Source organism: Podarcis gaigeae (assembly GCF_964106915.1).
Source record: "Podarcis gaigeae genome assembly, chromosome: 4".
Taxonomy (NCBI): domain Eukaryota; kingdom Metazoa; phylum Chordata; class Lepidosauria; order Squamata; family Lacertidae; genus Podarcis; species Podarcis gaigeae.
In genome coordinates this window covers 44,341,181-44,364,171 of record NC_139677.1, presented here as the reverse complement: position 1 = coordinate 44,364,171, position 22,991 = coordinate 44,341,181, and the positions used below count along the sequence as shown (strand labels likewise).

General features: G+C 41.2%; 1 protein-coding gene across 1 annotated transcript in view; it reads right to left on the bottom strand.

Moving 5' to 3' along the window:
• Nucleotides 1-22,991, bottom strand: part of PTCHD1 (patched domain containing 1) — a 104,179-nt gene that overhangs the window by 17,176 nt on the left and 64,012 nt on the right. Inside the window, exon 7 of the mRNA XM_083734239.1 lies at nucleotides 19,235-19,282. The gene's annotated coding sequence lies outside the window, so the exon portion shown is untranslated. The remainder of the gene's footprint in view (nucleotides 1-19,234; nucleotides 19,283-22,991) is intronic.

Sequence of the window (22,991 nt, the reverse complement as noted above, 5' to 3'; positions counted from 1 at the left end):
CTTTCTCTCTACCAGATGTGTTACTGCTGTGGAGGAAACTGTTCCTGGGGAATTTTTTAGAGTTAATGGAGCCATCAGTCTGTAGCAACAGAAAAGGTCCACCAGGATGAATGATATAAATGAAATACCATCACTCTTTACAAATTCAGTTGACATTTATCTTATTCCTGCTCCCCTCCTCCACAGAAGAAAAAGTAGAAAGGGTCACAGATTTTTTGTTTCCAAAATTAAAGAAAAAAAGATTGATAAGGAAGGCTTTATTTTTAATCTGAACAGTCAAAGGCCACATCTGATATTTATTTCTTTACATATGTAATATCTATGCCCAGCTTTTTTCTTTAAGCAGCTCCTGGTTTTGTACGTAGAGGGTTATTCAATTTTATTCCCATGAGGTTGTTAAACCGAAATAGAAGTTCTCAGCATCTCTGAACAGTGCTATGCAAAACAACTGCATTGAAATAATTTGTGTTACGTACAACTTTTTGTGTCATTTGTAAAAGCCAGTGAAGCCTTGTCACTAGAAGTTTGGGCTTTGGATCTTGGACTTCTGGGGACAAATTCCTGCTCATCTTGGAGTTTTCTTAGGAAGCTTAGGACAACATCACTGGACCTCACTGCAGTTCTTCAACTTACTGAAAACTATCTGCTTTAAATGGTGGATGTCAGAGCTGCCCGAGGTCCCAGCTCACAAAGGACCAACGCCAGTTCGTTGTTATATACAAAAGTCTTTATTGAAGTTCAGTTTCGATTTCAAAGCCGCGGCGCGCAGCTCTACGTCTTAAACCCTAGACCGCTGAAGCTCCGTCTGAATCTCCTCCCCCCAGACACCAGTTTAAGACTCTAGCCTTGCTCCACCTCCTCCTTTGCTCTTTCCCTGACAGTGGATCTCAGAAAGGATTGTAAAGCATTTTGTACACTTGAGATTTTACATCTGTTTCCAAAAAACCTGAAACAATCATGCAATAAATCATCCAGACAAAACAGATTTCTGAGGCAGACAGATCTCAGGCTGTGAAGAGACTTGGGGTACATTAAGATATGGGGAATATTGCATTAGTTTTCCAGATTATAATGCACTTCTGTCTCATTTTCTAATGCAATACCTGTTGTGTGAAGGAATGTGGGTGGTGCTATGGTCTAAACCACTGAGCCTCTTGGCTTGCTCTGCCCAGCTCCTGCCAACCTAGCAGTTCAAAGCACACCAGTGCAAGTAGATAAATAGGTACTGCTGCAGTGGGAAGGTAAACGGTGTTTCTGTGTGCTCTGGTTTCTGTCATGGTGTCCCATTGCACCAGAAGCGGTTTAGTCATGCTGGCCACATGACCCGGAAAGCTGTCTGTGGACAAACACTACCTCCCTCAGCCGGAAAGTGAGATGAGCGCTGCAACCTCATAGTTGCCTTTGACTGGACTTAACCATCCAGGGGTCTTTTACCTTTTACCTACCTGTGTGATGGAAGTATGGCTTTTTGATCAACATTCCAGCATGTCTTGCTGAGTTTTATTTACATCAGTGGAATCATATTCACTCTTGGTTTTAAAGAATATTGCTCTTCTTTTTTTGTATCTCTGTAAGTTGCTTTGAGTGTGGTGTTTTATGGAAAGATCGCTAATATATTTATTAATCATGATGGCTATTAATAAATATCACAAAACATTTCTTTGAAGTTAAAAGTATGTCACTAAGAGAAAAGTTATAATCATCATCATTGTTATTCTGAGGTGATATGCAGTGTTTGACTTACGTGTACTGTATGAGTTAGTTGGATATCATGTATCATTATTATTTTAATGAGTGGCTTTGAATTATAATGATATGCCCAATACAGGAAGTTTGAATGAATTGAATCCCATGGGAAAGTGAAGTCTGCATTTCAGGCATCAGTGTTTGAAACTCCCATTGTTCTAGGCGCATTTTGCGACAGGGAATTTCATTAGCGCGAGAAGTTTCTGAGCTCTGGGTGCAGATTTAAAACTGCATAGTGGAAGTAAAGGAGGACCCTTTTCCGCCTCCCCACTTCCAGCTACTCTCTGAAGACTGGAGAAGAGTCTCTCTTAAGAATATTAGGGGGGTGGGCAGAGAAAGGACTAGACCAAGTGAAAAATTAACATAATATTTTGGCAGCAGTTCATTCATTTTCAGCTTTGTATTCTTGTTATAAAAAAGTGCACCTAGACATTACTGTGTTATGCCCATAACCTAGGTTTAAGGTGCCTTTTAGCTCCTAGCTTTCATATCTCAGTTTCTAACACTGACAGGCATTTATTCAATGTGCAAATACAGAGTATGTGGCTTCAGCCACTAAAATCAGAAGCTGTTCTTTGGCATGAGGCCCTCATGGTGCCCATCTTCTTGTCACTGCAAACTTTGCTGCCGAAGCATTTTTCACACAGGAGGGAACTCTTCCCATTTTGATCTCTTTTCACTTGTTTCTCCCTTGTGTGCAGGAAATTGATTATCTCATTTTGAGGATAATTGACAGTGATTATTCTTAATCTAGCATCCGCCACAGTCCAATTCCCACTCCCTTTAATACTGTGTCTGGCTTTCTTTGTCACAGCTGCTTTCCAGAGAAGTAATCCACAACCTTGGGCAAAAGACCACAGTCTCTATAAACAAAAGTCAATACACGTGTGTTGTCATTGAAAAACTGAGCAACCGCTGTTTGAACTGTAGGTCGAGAATGGAGAAAGACACTTGTTCCAATGTAGCTGACTTGGCATGTTACACTGCACTTTGTTTGCAGAAAATGGGACTCAGGGGTTCCATTCATGAGCAAGAAAGGGAGCCAAGATGAGGACACTGACTAAGTTAATTCACTTTCTTTGACACCATCCTCTCAGTTATCACTCAACATACATGGGCTGTTGTCATTGAGAGGCAGGTGTGGAAGACATTTAATGACCCTATTATTGTTTTCTTTCTGCAACCTGTTCGCTGGATATCCAACACCCCCACTTCCTACCCTTCTTGAGCCCGGCTTCGGCTGGGGAGAGCAGGATATAAATAAAATTTATTATTATTATTATTCTTAAGAGATGTACCCCTCACTGTTATTTATAGGGATAGGCAAATAGGTCAATTTTGGTTTCTCTCAGTTTCTCACATTTCCAACCTTAAGTTCAGTTTTCCACATTTCCATATATCAGTCTGTGATTTTTTTTGTTATAAAAAGTTTTAAGGCAAATTCATCAGCATTTTTGTTTGCAGTTTTGCCAAATATTTACATTTTTTTTCCAGAGCATTGCCCCCTAATACAATGCATTTTTTCCCTATGTGGTGTATGCCATGCATGCATGCCTACACTACCCTAGTATATGCATTTTTGTACAAATTCCTGGCTTGAGGACTGCGCTGCAAAATTCAGAGAAGTGTGAATTTCAAAGGATGGCTGCATTCCAGTTCTTGTCGTTTTAGAAAGTGAGACGTTCACCTGTAAATGAGAATGGAATAGATTTTTTCCTCCATCCCTAGCGATTTATGCTGCTCCTGGTAGATATAGGTTATGCATATAGGACTTGGGCTTATGCAGGCCCTTCCATAAACAACCCTGCAGGGTCTACTCTACTGTGATTGGTATGCTCTTCAATATCTCAGGCTGAGGGCTTTTTTGTACTGCTCAAAATTCTTTAACTAAATAAAACACAGATCCTTGTGCCTAGAATGCATTTCATTTACTCTAGTAACAGCATCCCTGCTTATAGCTTCTCTTTTTTATTATTTAGTTGTTCCATTTATATTTTGTATTTCCTCCAAGGAGCTCAAGGGGGGCATAAATGGTTTTCCTACCCTCCTTGCATTGGGACAACAAGCTTGTGAGGCAGGTTAGGCTGAGAACAGTGACTGGCCCAAGGTCACCCATTGAGCTTCATGGCTGAATGGAGATTTGAATTTGGGTCTCCCCGGTCTCTGTCTAACATGGTAACAGCTGCACCACACTGGCTTTGAGATTCATTTTGATACCCCAGACAGAAAGGGAAACTGTGATTGCCCCAAGATTGCCATGGCAACATGCTGGATTAGTCACTTTCCAGAAAACAGCTAATGTGCCCCATGGAAGCTCTGTCACATCAACTATCTCTTCAAATGCAGTGCGCACTGGGCCTCTTGCCTGCCTGTCAAGTGCTCAGCTATGAGGGAGGGAGGGATAGAACAGTCTGGAGCAATTTCACAGGTGGGGACCTTTTTAAAACAGTATATACACTCAAATACTTTTATGAGATGTTCAGAGGACTGCCTTTCAAGCTTTAAAGTTTTTTTCCATCATAGATAACAGCCACTCCAAGCTGGTCCAACTTGGAATATAACCAATGACACCCCTGCAGATGATCTCAGGACCTGGGCCTAAGTGTTTCTGGGGTCATGAGCCATCTCCCCCCATCTCCAATAGGAGAGTATCCCATTACATGTAAAACATCTCCAGCCAGTTTGTTTGGGGTCAGTAAATTGCTACTGAGGTAGGGTTTTTTTTGGTTTGTTTTTTGGCATCACAATTTTATGTCATCAGCCTTAGGATATAGAAAATTAAAAATGAGCATTGGGATAGATAGGCTTTTAATGTAGTCATTATCAGATGGTAATATATTGGGGATGAAGTACAAACACATGGAAAAGCCAGTCATTTGTGCCAACTGCCTACAGTTTCCACATGTGATCAGAAATCTAAATAAACAGCTGCAATTCTCCTACACGTGTGAGTAGATGCTGGCTTCCCATGTAGCTGCCTGCTCGGTACTGTGTTAGTCAGTCTCTGGTAAATGGTTGTCTGAAGTTGCCCTAAGAATCTACAGGTCTTTCTGCCTGGTTCTCAGAACATGCTGCTAGCGCACATATTAATATCGCAGTGTTTTATATGACTGGATACATGTGGACTTACCCATTTTTTGAAATAAAACATTGTCAAGGCTCATAAGTTTAATTACAACTTTACTTGCAGAACTTTCTTCAAAACAAATAAAAAATTTGAGATTTGAGATTTTTTGAGGGTGGGGGAGTACTGTGACCCATTTGCCATAATGCACAAATCATCCGTGTGTGTGTGCTTTTATACCTGTGCACACACACTTTTAAAAAATCATGTACCTTCTGTGTGGACCAACACATTTTTTTCAGGCTATGTACCAATTCTATTTGGCTTAACAGGGGCGCCGACTTATAAAAAATATTGGGGGGGGGGCGGGGGCCCATACCGACTTATAAAAAATATTGGGGGGGCCCAAGACCTCCAAACCGCTGCTGCTGGGGGAACGAAAGGGTCGAGCCCCGGGCTGCCCCGACCTTAAGTGAACCTGTGAGGGCCCGCCCTTTGCGGCAGCCGATTGGCTGCCGCCGTGGGCGGTGAATATTAATGAGCTAGGGGGAATCCCCGCTTCTCGCGGGGCTGACGCCAGCCCCACGAGATTGTTGATGGGTCGAGAGCCCGCAACCCCACCCCCTCTCTAGATCGGGAGTGGCTTTGTTTTAACTCATTACTGAATGTATTTTAAAAGGTAACTATCGTCAAACAAGGAAAATAAAAAATACCAACATAATTTTGTGATTTTACAAAGCATAATATAACTAATAATTTTCTTAAATTATTGGGGGGGCAGAGCCCCCCCCAAACGAATTTTTGAGGGGGCTCGGGCCCCCTCAGGCCCCATGGAGTCGGCGCCTATCTGGCTTAAACACGTAAATACTGAATAACTGCCCTCAAGACCCAGATAAACTCTCTGTAAGCTTGCCCTTTATGTTCACACATGGTGGTTTCCAACAGTTATGTCACCCCTCTGTGGTGTCAAGAATTCAAACCCTCTCGTAAACTACTAGTTACCTATTAAGCACCTAACACACTGTAACACTGAGGAGGGAAAAAAGGCCACTTTCATTTTCTAAATGCCCCATACATGGTATGAAATTTAATCCCTCTGTGAATCATAATCTGCGATGCTCAGAATAGATCGACTATATATATCTAATGTTATTTTCAGGGACGTGAACAGGAAGGCTCCAGAGCTTGTACAGCCTGTGTTCAAGCATCTCTGTTGCGCCAAACAATTTAGGGCAATGTAGTCTGGATATAATTCTTCCCCTCCCCACTCCTCTCTAGCAGTTTACTGGGTGGATGTGTGGGCGTCTGTAGTGGAGGCGTCTTGGGCTTGCTAATGAAGCTAAGGACATGAATAATATTTGACTGCTGCTGCGTGATGCCTCTGAGAGCCGTATTCATTTGTCTCTGTAGTTATTTGAGAGCAAGCAGCCGGCGTGTGCAGGCGATCCAGTCCCTATCCTCGGCTTTCTCTTTCGTCGCTTCTTAATCTTCATTTATAGCACTATCTTAAAAGAAAATATGGAGCATATCTTTTGCTAAAAATAATTATATTGCGATTAGCTTTACTTAAAGGAGAATGGGATTTAAAAATAACACGATCGCTTTGACAGGATGGGTTTAATGTGTGATTCACATAAGAATTAGTAAGGCCATTTCCTTGATAGCCACCAGACCTTTCAGATGAAACCGTAACTGCAGCTGCCATCCAGAGACGGACTTTTAATTACTATTTTTGTAGCAGGGGAGGGGCAGGGAAGGGAGGGAAACCTAAACAATTATGTCTTAGGACTTATTGTTTTGTATTCTCTTTGTGTGTGCTAGAAATTAAAAAAACTGGCACCTTCAGAAGAGATTGAAAAGAAAGAGCAGAGAATGAAACAAGCTTATGTCTAATAAAGAACAAATTGCTTAAACCAGAGGGACTAATTTGACTGAAAAAATGTTGTTGTTTTAAAGGCATATACAGAAGCTGGTTTAATTAATTGCAATGATCCTGTTTCCTGTAGCTAAGACATATCAAACATGTCCAGAGATGTAATAAGGAAACAAAAGTCAAGATGGTGACGCTTTCTAGTTACGAGGAGCAATTTTTCACATTTGATTTTTGTGAAGGTTTTCTCTGTCTGCCCAAAGCTCAGTGTAAGGAACAGGAGGTGGATTAACAATGCAGAGGCACATTGTTCTTCTACCAGCCTGTTTATATGCTGCTACAAATTAAGGGTTTAGTGTCATGGAAACAGCTCCTTTATTTGGAAAGATACTGCACCACTATGAGAAGCAAACAGAGCATGCAAGAGTGAGAGAGAGTTGGATGGAGGGAGGCAATGTGTTGTCTACTCAGCCTAACATTATCTAACATGTTTTCCGATACTTTTGGAAAAGGGCAGAGGTTCTGAAATACTTGCTGCATTACTTTACAACCTATTATAAGTCATTTCTGCACTGGCAGGTGTCCCCTACACATGTGAAACATTTAGGGCAACTGTGCTCTCTATGTGTTGGCATGTGAAGAAAATATTATTATAGAAATACTGTATTGGTTTTCTTTTTCTTTTTCAAGAGCTGGCAGGGTTAAGCCACGTTATGAATTCCTGAAGTCTGTCAGGAAAAAAACTCTTATGAAATAAGAATTTAGAAACTAAGGTTACTGGGGCAACATTGTAGGCTTAACACAAGCTTGCGCTGTTCTTCTAGGTGCAATTTAATTAATGTGGTAATATAGATTTTTTTAAAATAATAATAATCCTGTTCCTTGTACAGTTTGTTTTATGCTGTTTTAAGCTGCTGAGTGTTAAGTTACTCTAAGGTCATGTTTTGTAACTCAAGCCTTCTTGAGTTCACTTAAAGAAAAAAGCAGGACAGGAGTATTTTTAAAAATTAATAAATAAAACCATTAGAACAGCAGAAATTGGAGGACATTACATTGGCATTCATATTAATGTCACATTTATGTGGTATTAAACTACTCCATCATCTACCAATATTTTTAACAAAATACCATGGGTTGCAGTTAATTTAAATTTGATAACACTTTTTTCTGTTACTAGCTAGCTTATATTATTATTTATTAAAAAGGTAGAATATTCAGTCAATTGTCTTCTTGGACTTGTCTTCTTGGACCTAGGAAGACCAGACTTCAAATACTAACTGAGCTATTAAGTTCACTGGATGACTTTGGGCCAGTCACGGTCTCTCAGCCTAACTTACCTCTCAGGGCTGTTGTGAGAAAATGTAGAGAGGGAGAACGATCTATGCCACCTTGAACTTCTTGAAGGAATGGTGGGATATAAATGTCATAATAATAAACTTTTTGAAAATGTGAAGTTATAAATATCACAGATTCTGTTTTTATGTCATTTATAGCATTTTCCTCAATAAGAAGTTATATACCTTTGTTCCCACAAGTTCTGTGATGGTGAACTACAGAAAGCACCATTTTGAATGCAACAGATCACATCTCTCTCTAGGGAGATTTTATGTAATTTCATATCAGCCATGGAAATGCAGGTCTTTTATTGTAGATGTATTTGATTTTTGATCTGGGGTGAGATCCAGCTTACAGTGATCTCAAGGTAGAGGAAGACTTGAGGCCCCACCATTTATTCATCTCCCTGAAACTCAGTCTGAGGGAAAACAATATATGGATTTTCTTGAGATAAGAGAATGTGTAGCTGAATCTCATAATTTCATCCCATAATTTCAGAGCTTTCTAGTGGTCACTCTGAACTTCTTCTTACATCATCAAAGACCAGTGAAGGAGACAGCTCAAGGCCACTCAGTGGCTTGACAGCACAAGGCTCTAAGAGAGAGCATTTCCTTTTTAAAGCTCCCTTCTCCCATCAGCTTGTGAACTGTGATTTGAGAATTTAAGGCTGTACTTGTAGTCTGTTAGCACAACATCTCTTTACATCAGATCTGTCCCTGCACCTGTGGATCCTGTGCCCTGCAATTCAGTAGCCCAATCCAGCTATTCAATGCACGTTACCCACAATTTTGGAAGCAAATTGCTCCAGGATGATGCTCTTGGGCTATTGTTCTCCACCCTCTGCACATACTGCAGACTTGGAACAGGATTGAAACTCAGTTGACCAATGGCCCAACTCAGTATAAAACTGCTTCCTTTGGTTCTGAATAAAAACAGGGCTCTCCTTTCCACCCCCAAATGTGAGTGTATTTCATCTTTGGACTGAAACAATGTATTCAAATAGCAAATTACCAAGTTCTATAAGGTTAATTCCTCCTGTCTCGTCTTTATAGAAGTCCATTTGCTTTTATATTACATTTTGAAAAAATGCAACACTTTATTTATCCTAATTTAGCATTTATGTGATTTGGCTGCATTAATAGGAAAACAGCATTTCTAGGTGAAAGCCCAGCAACCTTAGCAGATTGGGGCCGGAGGTGCCATCTTCTCAAGATGATTGAGGGCTCCTGACATGATGCCCTGACGTCAGACATGCATGATATCGGGAGGAGCCAGGGACTGGAGCTGAATGCCCTGTGAACATTGAGAAGGCCCACCCCCCTTTAAAAACATGGGGGGAGGGAGACAGTGCCTCTGCCCCTAGGATCTGGAGCCTATGATTGGGCCTCATACCAGTTACAGTACACCAAGCTAGACTTTAGCTGTTAAACAATGAGTCTGAAGGACACATACCTATGTGTGTATTTGAGAGGAAGTTAAAAAATAAACACATTGAACTAGCAGCAGACGACATGGTAGGATGTTGCCATTCACTTGACCCTTGGATCAGTCATGTCTCTGCTGCTTATTGAGAGGTAAAGAGAGGGGAGGCAGCAGTGTGGTTGGCATGGTGCAACTGCACCAGATTTGGCTTCTCCAGTGTGTTTGCAACATGCTGACCTTGCTGCTGCTCACACTATCCTTCTCTAGCTCCCGGTAAGTAGCAGTGATGCAATTGACTAGAGGTCAGGGGAGTAGTGGTGCTCAAACGTGCTGTCCGCTACTGCTTTGAGCTTCATCTTTTCACGCATAAAGGTACAGGGCCTGTAAACAAAGGCATCCCTACCGGACTCAACAGTTCTCATCTTTCCCTCTATAGTGGTACCTCGGGTTAAGAACTTAATTCCTTCCAGAGGTCCGTTCTTAACCTGAAACTGTTCTTAACCTGAGGTACCACCTTAGCTAATGGAGCCTCCTGCCGCTGCCGCACGGTTTCTGTTCTCATCCTGAAGCAAAGTTTTTAACCTGAGGTACTATTTCTGGGTTAGCGGAGTCTGTAACCTGAAGCATCTGTAACCCGAGGTACCTCTGTACTACAGCAAGCTGCACACCACGCCATTCTGGCGAATGAGAGGACCTTGCATGTCTTTCACCAGGTTCTTGAATGGCTTGAACACCACTAAGGTGGAGGTCTTAATAAAGTAGAAGGGGCTGTGTATAGACCTAGCCAGTCTCCTAGTACATTCCTTTCACATGCACCTGCCATATTGGTGGTGGAGAAATATACTGAGACTTGTGGGGATACTTCCATGTGGTACCACTAGTACTTGCATAGGGGAATAATAATAATAATAATAATAATAATAATAATAATAATAATAATAATAATGAATTTATTATTTATACCCCGCCCATCTGGCTGGGTTTCCTTAGCTACTCTGGGCAGCTTCCAACAAAAGATTAAAAATACATTAAAAGTGATGCCCATTTCATACTGTGATTTTACTGTGTACTACAGCTTTTATGCTTACACACATGTAAACATTGCTGTGATCTGCTATAGCTTACAGGTACATGAGCCAACACCCTGCTCTCTATGGGAAGCCTTCAGGAAGGACTTGAGTACAGCAGAGCTCTTATTTTGTTTGTGTTCTGTCTCTGTATTTATATGTGACGGATGACTTGTTGCTTACCTTTATTGATCTCTCCTTAGATCTGAAAACCCAAGAAAGGGTTAAGAAATACTGTCAAAGAATAGAAAGTGTTTGTTCTGAAATTGAATCACTGTGATGGAAAGCTTTCATTTGCCCCTTGTGAAAGCACAATAAATGCGATAGCTGTGACTTTTCTTGCCCAGAAAAGAGAAAAATGCCTTTTATTACAACTCCCTGTTCAGGAACTGAGATGGTGTGAATTGAAGGCTAGGCGCAATTGTCTGCTGCAATAACTCTGGCTTGGGAAGAGGTTTTAACTGTGTCTAGCTCCTTGGCTGCCTCTTCCCAATTTCCCTGTGCCATCCTAGGGGAAGAACTGGTTGAGTGTGTGCTCTGCATGCAGAAAGTCTCAGGTTCAATCCAGGGATGGGGAGAAATTCAATTTTGCTTGCATTTTAATGAGGAACTAACTAATTCACACTCCTTGAACCAATACGTGAACCGAAACACAATGATCCTTCAAAAGTTGCATAATACTACAGAAATTGCTTGCAGAAATGTTTAGAGAGGGTCAGTGTGGTGTAGTGGTTAGAGTGTGTTGAACTAGGACCTGGGAGACGAGGGTTCAAACCCCCCCACAGCCATGAAGGCTAGGAAAGGCTCATCTCTCAAAACTGGAGAGCTGCTGTCAGTCAGTCAGTGTTAACAGTACTGAGTCAGATGAACTAATGGTCTGAGTTGCTATAAGGCAGCTTCATCTGTTACTATGATCGGTGCAAGATATCAGTAAAGTAGGTGCAGATGGTACTTGGAAGTGTTACTGTCTTGTTTTTATTCCACCTCAGATACCCTCAAAATAGGAAATGCTAAATCAGGCATAGGCAAACTCGGCCCTCCACGTTTTGGGACTACAACTCCCATGATCCCTGACCATTGGTCCTGTTAGCTAGGGATCATGGGAGTTGTAGGCCAAAAACATCTGGAGGGCCGAGTTTGCCCATGCCTGTAAAATGAATTTAATTAAATGTTTGAATAGTGACTTAGTATGGCACTCACTGACCACTGAAGCAGATGGGAGAGCCCCACCAGCTCTACTGGGATTACAGCAGTGTAAGTTAAAAAGTGAAATAATGCCCCAAGAACCAAGTTAATTCTATGCACTCTTGTTCTTTTATTTAACTCTGAAATAAGCACACACATTTTGACAGTCAAGGACATCCTTTTAATTTGTAGTCCTCTCTGAGAGATTTGTGTTCATGAAGAGATGAATAGGTTTTACTTATTTATATTCACAGTTTTAGTCATGCATTATTTTGGCTCTGGAATATTGTTCTGTCTTTAATCATTCATAGCTGGAGATGAATAAATGACAGGGATAATTGATACAACTGTTGATTGTCAGACTGAACAAGGGTTCTGACTAGTTCCTGTTATAAAATGACTGCCTTGTTTGCCCAATGTTGAATTAGAATGGTGTAAGAAAACCACAAAGGAACTGTGTGGCAGTTGTTAGGACAGGACAGAGTTCCCATCTGAACTTTTTGTCTTGTAAGCAGGAACTGAACCCAAACCATTCAGGTTTCTCACTCCTTTCTTTTTCCAGTTGGACAGCACCATTCCATTGTTTACCTTATTTATTCTCACACCAAGTGGATGGATTAGCTCAGCATAGCAGCAGAATGACAGGGATGGAGCAAAAGACCCACAGCCTCCTGTTCAGGAGCCCACTCATTTCTTCTAAGTCATGGTTTGGCCTAGCATTTTGTGTGGCAAACTGTGCCAATATGTGCAGTATGTTTGTGGCTAAAATGTGGCTTTGAAATCTAGACTTGTTTTGTGTTCATAATCTTACAAGAGTTCAACTGGGTATGGAATTGGAGCAGGGCCTAATTACAATATTATGTCTTTGGCACCAAAGAAGAGAAAAAAGAAAGGATGTTTCACTCTTTAGTGTACGTGTGGCAACTTTTTCAGTTGCGAGTTCATATTATTTTTGAAATTACAGGGTTTATGGAAGAAAATATCATAGGTTTGCAACTTCTGGACAGTCTCAGGAAGCTGGGCCTCCTTAGTCACTTGAGATACGAGGAAGCGCATTTCATTTGTGTCCGACAAGGCGTTTCTTTTCCTGGCACAGAGACTGCAGATCGTACTTTAGGATGCAGGATTGCTGTCATCATTCATACTTTTTATCACCTCACCATTTGACTTCTGCAATATGTTCTGCATGGAACTATACCTTAAATCAAACCCAGCAATGATATGGAGATGGCCGGCTGTCTAGTAAAGAGTGTGACTCACTGGATGCCCATGAAATGTCCATGAAACCAATCTGATAGCAATGAAAGATTAGTAGCACAGTAAGATTTCTCATAAAAATCCAATTTCAGCAAAATATTTCTAATGTAAACAACTGCAGCGACAGAAGGAAATTGGAAGGGGGGAGGGGGACTAACTTTGGTGTGATGTTAAACATCTAGCTTATCTGCTGTAACTTGGCACATCACAGTTTCATTGATCTGCAGAATTCCGACATCAGGGCATAGCAGGCAGCGTGAACAAGAAGTGAGACTTAACCTTAAGTACTTCATCAGTATGCAGAATCAATATTGTATAGTCAGGGGCGGCACATTACAGTTCACAGCTTGAGGGAAAACGGGGAGTGTTGCTTGGTCCTTCTACTGCCATTGCTGTTGCCCCCACCTACCTGCTCCTGCCCCCACCTGCTCTGCTGCATTCGGCGCTGCCATTGGTGTCAATTTTGGGTGCATCCTCACTCTGCCTACTAGCTGGGCCAGCTCTGTTTATAGTATACCAAGATGCCAAAAATCTAGCTGGCAGTTCTACCCAATTTTTTTACCCATGTGGTCGTCATACTATGATTTGTGAAGCTTGGGCATCTGTAGCAAGAATGTCTGCTATGATAAACCACCATGAAAATCCTGTATATGTGTGATGGCCCTACTTTTCAGCAGCCGATACTGGGAGATGGGGAGCAGCAGAAGTGAGGTGTTGGACAATTTGGTGTGCCATTCAACCTGCTCTATAGAGAGCCACACTCACAGAGTTACAGTTCTCTGCAGCACTCAACAAATGACAGTGACCAGAGAACTTTGAGGGGTGAAATGTGCTTTGAAAGTATAGTGTGTTGACAGCTGCATTTGAAATATGTTTGCCAGTTAGCCTGTTCAACTTCTGCTCATAGTATGTGTACATGTGGGCTTGTTGCATTGTGCTTCACCTCAGACCAGGCATAGGCAAACTCGGCCCCCAGATGTTTTGGGACTACAACTCCCATCATCCCTAGCTAACAGGACCAGTGGTCAGGGATGATGGGAGTTGTAGTCCCAAAACATCTGGAGGGCCAAGTTTGCCAGTGCCTGCCTCAGACAGCAAAATGCCTTGGGCTAGCTCTGTTCTAGACTATCACAAAAACACATTAGTGCCATTACAATCTCTCACACCTGTGCATCAAAAGAGCACACTAATTAAAGAGCCATCAGAGATCATCCTTAAGACTGTGAAGAACTGAAAGCTGAACGTCTTTGTACTCACAACAAGGGCTGCTTGCAATAAATAAAAAATAAGTTTGCTTACTGAAAAAACCCCGCAACCCTCTCAATAATAGTGATTTGATTTTATAAACCACATAAAAAAATGACATTCTGAGGTACTAAACATCACATGGAAAGACTACTAAATTAAAAAACCATTTTTGTTTTCTTAAATGCAAAGTCTAATTATAAACAAGTTGGCCACGGTGATTGCATAGGTGCCGCTATGTTGTTATGTACTGAATTCTCTCTCCCAGTGTAATTTCTGACCTTTCGCGTTAAGTGCTCTTTTCATTTTATGTCTGGCGAACTTATTACATAAATAAGTTTGAAAAAAGAAAAAGAAAACCCCCACTAAAATAAACAAACATCAGGATTTCTGACTTTGAAAGAATGAGTGATAAGATTCCGGAGGCTCTGTTAAATGACAGAAAGTGCTTTTCGGTAGCACAACAATTCATCTAGAATTCATGAATAAATATCTCAGACCTGAATATGCAAAGCCTTTTCTTGAACACCAGTCAGTTGTCTTCTGATAAATTATTACTTTTTACTTTTCTTTTTGCTACAGCTAAATATTCTGTGCTCTGTGTGACCATTGTGATCTCTAAAATAAGCCCCTAGAGCCTTATTAATTTTAATGAAGGTGACAAGAGGGTAAGGTTGAGAATACCATTGCTTGCTCTTAAGAAATGTTGCTGTTCACCACACATGGTTTTCCCCTACCTCAAGCCAAGGTGCATGGTATTTAAGTGTGCCTGGCTATGATGGCACCTCAGACAGAAAATCTTTCTCTGGGAGTAAAAGAGAAAAATGGCAAATTAAATAACTAATAATTTGCTGCCCTTTCATGACACCCCAAAACAGCTCTAGAGATGGCCATCTCACTCTGCCTAATGATGGGGCCTGTTCTGAACAAGTGATGAGGAGAGGAAGTGTGAGTTCTACTTCCTCTTACTCTTGGGTCACATCTACACCATACATTTATAAAGCACCCTTTTACCACTTTAAGAGTCATGGCTTCCCCAATGAATCCTGGGAAATGTAGTTTGTTAAGGGTGCTGAGAACCCAGGGTTCTCTGTAGGCGTAGTGGATCTGCTGCCTGGCAGGAGTATGCATGTGCTGCTTGTCACCACAAGATCTACTTGGGAGAGGAGCTGCAGTTCAGCCTTTCCTAACCTGGTGGCTTTCAGATATTATTGGACTCCAATCTTATCATCACTTACCCTTTGTATTACCAGCTTGGGCTAATGAGAGCTGGAGTTCAGCAGTGTCTGAGGGCAATAGGCTGGAAAAGGCTGTTGCAGTCCATCATTTGAAAAGGCACAGGTTACCCAACGCTGCTGTTGGTGATCAAGGTAATATTTTAAATGACTATTCAGAATGACCTGGTTTGAGCGCTGCTTTTCTAGCAGTTAAGAAAAACACAAGCATTGTAGAATGTGTCAGCTTCTTTTCATACATTTTCCTTTCTGGTTTTACAAGAGACTAAAGCAAGTCCTTAAATGAGAAATGAAGGGCAAAATGACTAAGCAAATATAAAACCATGTGATGCTTCTTTAGGTGCAGAGCCATCCCAAATTACTCATCAGTCTTATTCAGGGTTAGGTGATTTTGTTAAAACGGCACAGCAATGAACATATTGGCTGCTAATAACAGCATCATACCTGTTACTTCTAAATGCTTTTATTCCACGGGTGAATGGATCAGACAGACCTGAGCCCTCAGTGAAATCCATGTTACATTAACTCTCAAACATTAATTTTCTATTGAAGTGTGTGTGGCAGGGGTGGTGGTGAGAGAACCCTACTCTATCTCAGTTGCATTTAGGTTTGAATATAATTAACTCGCAGCACACCTACAGAAGCACGTCAGGAATTTTAATTGTACCGAGAAAAGACAATAGTCACATTCCAGCTGGTGGTTACTGCTGAGGTGGCCTACCAGAGCGTTCTCTCAAGAGGGAGGGTAATTTCTTCACATATTGGGAGGTAGCCCTAGAGGCAAGAGGCACAGCATACAGCTGCCTACTTGTTGACTGGATAGTTGCCCCTGTGGATGTTAACAGCCTGTGCCTGAGCCAGGGGAGCTATCCAGTCAGCACCCTTGTACTTGTATGAAGGAGTGAGTTGGTGTTCCTCTCTGTCCTTGGTTGCTTCATAGTAAAGATAAAGGTAAAGGGACCCCTGACTGTTAGGTCCAGTCACGGACGATTCTGGGGTTGCGGCGCTCATCTCACTTTATTGGCCGAGGGAGCCGGTATACAGCTTCCAGGTCATGTGGCCAGCATGACAAAGCCGCTTCTGGCGAACCAGAGCAGCGCACGGAAACGCCGTTTACCTTCCCGCCGGAGGGGTACCTATTTATCTACTTGCACTTTGACGTGCTTTCGAACTGCTGTGTTGGCAGGAGCAGGGAGCGAGCAATGGGAGCTCACCCCGTCGTGGGGATTTGAACCGCCAACTTTCTGATTGGCAAGCCCAAGGAACTCAGTGGTTTAGACCACAGCACCACCCTTCACAGTAGCGACTGGCAATTTTGCTAGTGAACCACTTTGCTGGTCACTGCTGAACTCAACACATAGTAGAGATTAATTAAACCCTTTGGATTGTGCCCAACAGTTCTACTCACAGTAGACCCACCCACATTATAGGACCAAAGCTAGTCACATCTTTAATTTTCAGTGGTTCTTCCTTGTGTATGACTAATGTTGGATACAAGCCATTGTTTTTAATGAGGCCAGCATGGCTTACCGCAGTAGCAGTAGAATCATAGCTCAGCTGCAGGCAGTCATCAGTTTTATCCTAGGGCAGCCCTCAAGGTTGACCTCAGACCATGCCTTTCGCCTTGCACACAGCGGCTGTTGCTCCCTTGAGGTTTGTGCTGCCCTGAAACAAATGTAAACATGACAGCAAGGTGGCACCTGTGAGACTGGCAGCACTGGCTCTTCTATAAACAAGGCTAGTTGAACTGTTCTAGGCAATGGGATCTCGCCACCTTTCAAGGGTGATATTTTCCTGGGACAGCTACATTTCCCCCCAAGAAAACATTCCATAGAAAGTACTCTGACAAGTTTAAGGAATTAGTGTTCGAATGGATGGTACAGCAAGACTATTTAAAGCCCTAGCACTGCAGGATAGGAATTATGCGGCAAAATATCACCAGTCACCACTGGAGAGTGCTCCCTAGCCAAGGAGCTTCAAGGCTTCCTGGGTTGAGTTCAATCGGTGGAGCCAGAGCAGGTTACTACAAGTAAAACCTCTCAATTTTGTCAACTAGGCCTAAATTAGTGACCTTTTTGACACCAAAGGACCATAAACCTCTGGGAAGGTGTCCCACACAGGCCTAACTGAAGTGAAAGGAAAATATGCAGGCATTTTTTCCTCAGCTTTGCTTGTATTATTTTCTGTGGGGTGGCTTGCATGAGAATATGACAGTAGATTGTGCTTCCCGAGTCAGATGGCTAATCCACACCTCTGCTTGCCCTGCCTTTCCCACCTGGAAAACCCGTCTTTTTTCTGGATTGACATTTACTCCGACTTAGTGCTAAAGAGCAAGTTTCTTCAGGAAAAAACTGTGGGGCAAAGGCAAAACCACTTGGAAGTGTGCCAAGAAAGCCACTCAGACCCATGCTTTCTACAGACGGGACAAGTGGAAGTGTAGACAAGCCCAGAGTTGGTGTCTATGTTTGATGGTGCTGCCCTAAATGATACTCATAGTCTGCCAGCTCTGAATGCTGCTTCATCTTGCCTTATGTTAGCTGGGGTTGCCTCTGGCAGTAGCATTTTATTTTTTAAAATAATAATAAATAGGTTTCCCTTGGGTTGCCTGCCATGTCTTGGATTGCTGCTTCAGCCACAGCACTGCGGGTGGGGAAAAACACCCTCTGTTTGTGCCACTGCAGCTGAAACAGACCCATAGGATCTGACGGTTCTTTTTTTCTTTTAATCTTCCATATCACAATTCTTAGCCCAGGATGATCAACTATTCTGTGTAAATAGCTATTTCCAAAAGGACCTAAATCAAACTAGTTTTTATTGTCCTCTTGGGGGGAAATACGCTGTGCATTTTAAAAAGCTCATAGAATTGCTTCATATTTTATTCAGGTTTAGTACTTTTCATCTAAGATTTCGAAGCACTTCTCAAACATTAATTATAATTCCTATTTACAATTCCCTGTGAACTAGGCCTTATTTTACAGTGGAAAACCAAAGCACACTACAATGGCCAAGACACGTGACTAAAACTGCTTGCTGAGAGCGTGTCAGTCACAAAAGGCTTTGCAATGGCCTTTGGTTAATTCAGTATCGTTATGCCGAACTTTGTCTAAATTTTGTTTGTATGCTCAGTGAATGGTCCTGAGAAGGGCTGAATTAGCCATGATGTGAAGCCAAATGGGCTCTGATTCTGCAATTTTTGTATTTGAAGGGTCCTGCTTCCTTTTAAAAAACCCATCCTGTTCAGGAGAAGGTGTCTGCTTAGGAGGCCATGTGTCCTACTGTACAGAGGACTGTAAAAGCCGTATTAGCACCTTTCAGTGGTGGCTTTGAAACTTTGGGACAATTGCTCTACATAGGTGCATCTCACTTCAGCATTACAATCCTTTAGGAAAAGTGGGAAGTTATAGCTATTCTGCCCGGAAGTGGGGAGGGATAGTATGTGGAGCTCAGTTTGTATTGCACCTGTTGCTGTCTTAAGCTATTATTTTATTTTATGCTGTGCTTACTTTGTACTGATGTTTTAACTGGTTTTAGGGGCAGGGGAAGTATTGGTGTGTTTTAATATGTTGGACACATCCTCTCTGTGACCATACGGTGAAGGGCTGTATAGAAATATCCAAATAAATAAAATTGCAAGGCTGCCAGAGGATTGTCATCATATATATTTACATAAAATGTGTATTTTTGTTATTTTATGAAGGACACATATACAAATCAAACCATGTGCAATGAATACAACCGAAAAAACTGCAGTAAAGTGGCAGGTCATAGAATAACATGAAACAATAAAAGCATTTGAGAGGAAACTTACAGTGGCAGTTGTGTTGAGTGTTCCTTGCACTGTCTGCTGTTAACTCTCCTGTGCCAATGAGAGACGTGAGTTAATGGAGGAGCAAGATCATGTAAGTTTCTGTTTACAAAAATTTAAAAGGGGAACCATGCTCTGTTAGGAACATAGGTAAGCTCCTATGTACAGTTAAGTTTCTGTATACAAATGTCAAAAATGGAAAAGTATTCCCCATTTGGAACACCACGTTGGCTGAGGGTTACCTCTGTTACCTGTATGTTTGGTTGGAATGCTTTGCATGTGGAGAACTGCTAAGGCTGTATTTGGGAATGGTTATAGGGGGGAAAGAGAAAGTGTGGGTGCAACTTCTATTTCAGTTAATTTGATTAGTTGCTAACGATGTTGTGGAGTTTTATTGTATTTTTGCATATGAGTTTTATCAATCGTGCTTTTCACATTTAAGAGAATACAGTGGTACCTCGGGTTAAGAACTTAATTCATTCTGGAGGTCCGTTCTTAACCTGAAACTGTTCTTAACCTGAAGCACCACTTTAGCTAATGGGGCCTCCTGCTACTGCCATGCCGCCGGTGCACGATTTCTGTTCTCATCCTGAAGCAAAGTTATTAACCCGAGGTACTATTTCTGGGTTAGCGGAGTCTGTAACCTGAAGCGTATGTAACCTGAAGCGTATGTAACCCGAGGTACCACTGTATTTTGTTTTCTTTTTAATTATGGTGCTTTGCATGTGTATTTTGTATCTGACTTTCATCTGCAATGTACTATTTTGATACTTTGTAATGCCATATTTGATATTTTAAGTTGTAAACCACTTTGAGAGAAATATGTGTTTTCCATATAAAAGAGGCATAAAAAATTATCTGAAATATAAATACATACATGCATGCATGCATGCATAAATAAATAAAAAAAATAAGAACCCTATTATGGCCTACTGAAATATTTTAAATTTCAGTAGGCCGAAATAGGGTTCTTATTTTATTTATTTATTTATTTATTTTCCTTTTAAAATAAGGAAAACGAATAACCGTCTTCACTAATCCCCCAACAATTTTTTTGTTTTGTTAGTACCAATAGTACAGGTGTTCTGATGCCAGGTACAAATCTGGCTTTTTGTTCAGGTCTTTGGATATTTGTACCACTGATACTGATATGTTTTTTTAGTTGTATTTTTTCTAGGGGAAAAAAATCAGTGGAATATGATAAATTTTTTTTAGTGATTTTATTGTGAGTTGCCCAGAGATCCTAGGTTGCAAGGTGGGATACAAACAGCCTCATCAATCAATCAATCAATGAAATTTCATGGGTTTATATGAACCAATGTAGGCATGAATGGTCTGGTCTCTGCCAATTTCTAATTTAATTCTAGGCCATTTCTGTATTAACCTACTTTTTAAAATAAAAAGTCCACATGAAAATTATGTGTATTATTTAAGTATGAATTTTATCTCAATATATGCATTTCCAAACACATTTTGACCCAACTGCCCACATTTTAACGCATTTTAGTATGTTCTTTGAGCCGAGAACTGCCTTACGAATCTGAAGAAGTGCAAAACCTAAAGGATTTTTGATCCTTTAATTCTAATCCATGTATTTGTCCTAAAGATGTGAATTAGGTTGGTTCACGTAAAAATATGGATCGAACAAAGCTCTCCTCCATCTCTTGTGTAAATTGGGAGTTGATGCATTTGCGCTGCAAGGAGATGAATTGCTAGACAGGTGATTTATCTCACCACAGGGGAGATTTGTGCATTTCCCCTTGGCAGGGGTGAGTCTGGGTCAAGATCAAAGAAGTACAGGTGATTATAGATCAAGATCCAGGAGCAGTTCTTTGAGCCATAGCTGGGATGTGTTTACGACTGGGATATTAAAATTTCCAAATAGTTGGTTGATTTCTCTCCCCACCCAACATTGATTTAAATAGCTGCTGAACTTGGTAGCCCAAATTCATATGATTGCCAAAGTTTGACTCAAATCCTTTGCACTGTAATGGATGTTTATGCCAAATGTATACGAAAAGCTTGCAGAGAATAATTACAATCAAATTGTAATATGTTTTCTGGAATCAGAAAAAGATGACTAATTTGGAGCAATAAATACAATTGGGGGAAACAGATCTGCTTGTAGATATTTTACAAAGGAAAAAAGGATAAACTCATCAGATGAATTATTCAGAATGAATTATTTGTTCAGCTCTGATGGAATTTATTATAAACTCACAGATTTGCTTGCATGGAAGACATGAGAGAAACTATTGCTAATGCACATCCATGCAGTGAACAATTCTTCTTTTTCTTTGAACTGTATTTTTCTAAATATTATATTATGCCACAATCCAGGCAATCTACGCAGAGTTCGGTGTGTTGGTTTCAATGGGATTAGATATGCATTGGATTTTGGCCCTAGTTATTTTCTAATGGAAACAGTTAGTCTCAAACTAGAAGTCACCTGATGCTGTGTTACTGTGGGAAACTGATGCTGACTGCCAAATTGATAAGGTGCACATTCAGTCTGCATAGCTGGGTGGAACTCATTAACCTGCTTAGTTATATAGATAACAACAGAATTATGGTTGTAATCATTGTTGCTGTACCCCAACTATCAATGATACATGAAATATGAAGGTGCGAAGATCAGATTATGAACTGGCTAAACGTGGAGAAATTCTTTTGGGTGTGCGTGTGTATTCTGTTGTTGATTAACGTTAGGCTTTTGCTATAAAGCCCCCCAAATATGAAAGTTTGTGCCAAGAACAATGACCTCAGCTCTTTAGGAGCTTCTCCTTCCAGACCAGCCTATCCACTCCATAAGATCCATTTAGGGAAGCTCTTCTCCATTTATTAATGGCAGGTGGCCAAGGCAATACTAGCTGGGAAGCATGTGAGAGTCTTCACAGAGGTTGCACTGAAAAAATGTTTGTACCTATGCTCTTGGGTTTTATTATTATATCTTTGTTACTCAGGCAGACATCTTACCTGACAGAGTTTTTTAAAAAACGTATGTGACTCTTGTTGTATTTATTTTTTTACTGTTTTATTATTATTGGGTGATATGCAACCTTAATCATATTCAGAATAGACTAACTGCATTCAATGAACTTAAGTAAGTTAAGTCCATTGGTTTCAACGGATGATATCCAGCTAAGTGCTTCTGCTGGTGCAAGGATTTCTGCTTGCGCAACAGAACTTTGCCTCCCTCTCCTCTCCCTCTGTGTCCCTGTGCACCCTGTTCTGGGCTTTCCTCAAGAATGTGAGTGTAAAGGTACAGAATTGTATCAAAAAGAAATAAAAGAGGACTTTATTTACATGTTATCTGTTAAGCATCCCTGAAGGAGGAAAACAGATGCTTTCATTCTTGTTGTTTGTCAGAAGGGGAGCTCCCATGTGCTTGATGATTTGCAGCCATCACAAATGGGTGCTTATCAGGCACCCAGTGGGTGAGAATAAATGGCTGGCGTATCACATGCACACGACAAGCCTGCAGTAGAGGATAAGCACTGCTTATTAAAATACACTGCAGAACTCCGCATTGACAGAAACCGAGAGAATGCTACCATCAGAAAAGGCTTGCAAAATGCAGCACTCTTCCAATCTCATATACTCCTGACACTGACCTCCAATCTCTTCCCATTCTGACAGTCTCCCGAAAAATACAGATGGGCTGTTGCTGGATTCTGCTACTAATATTGCAGCAGCAGAAAGCGGCAACATGGAGGGAATTTTATAAGGCAGGAAAAAATGTGTATTCGGTTTGCTGCTC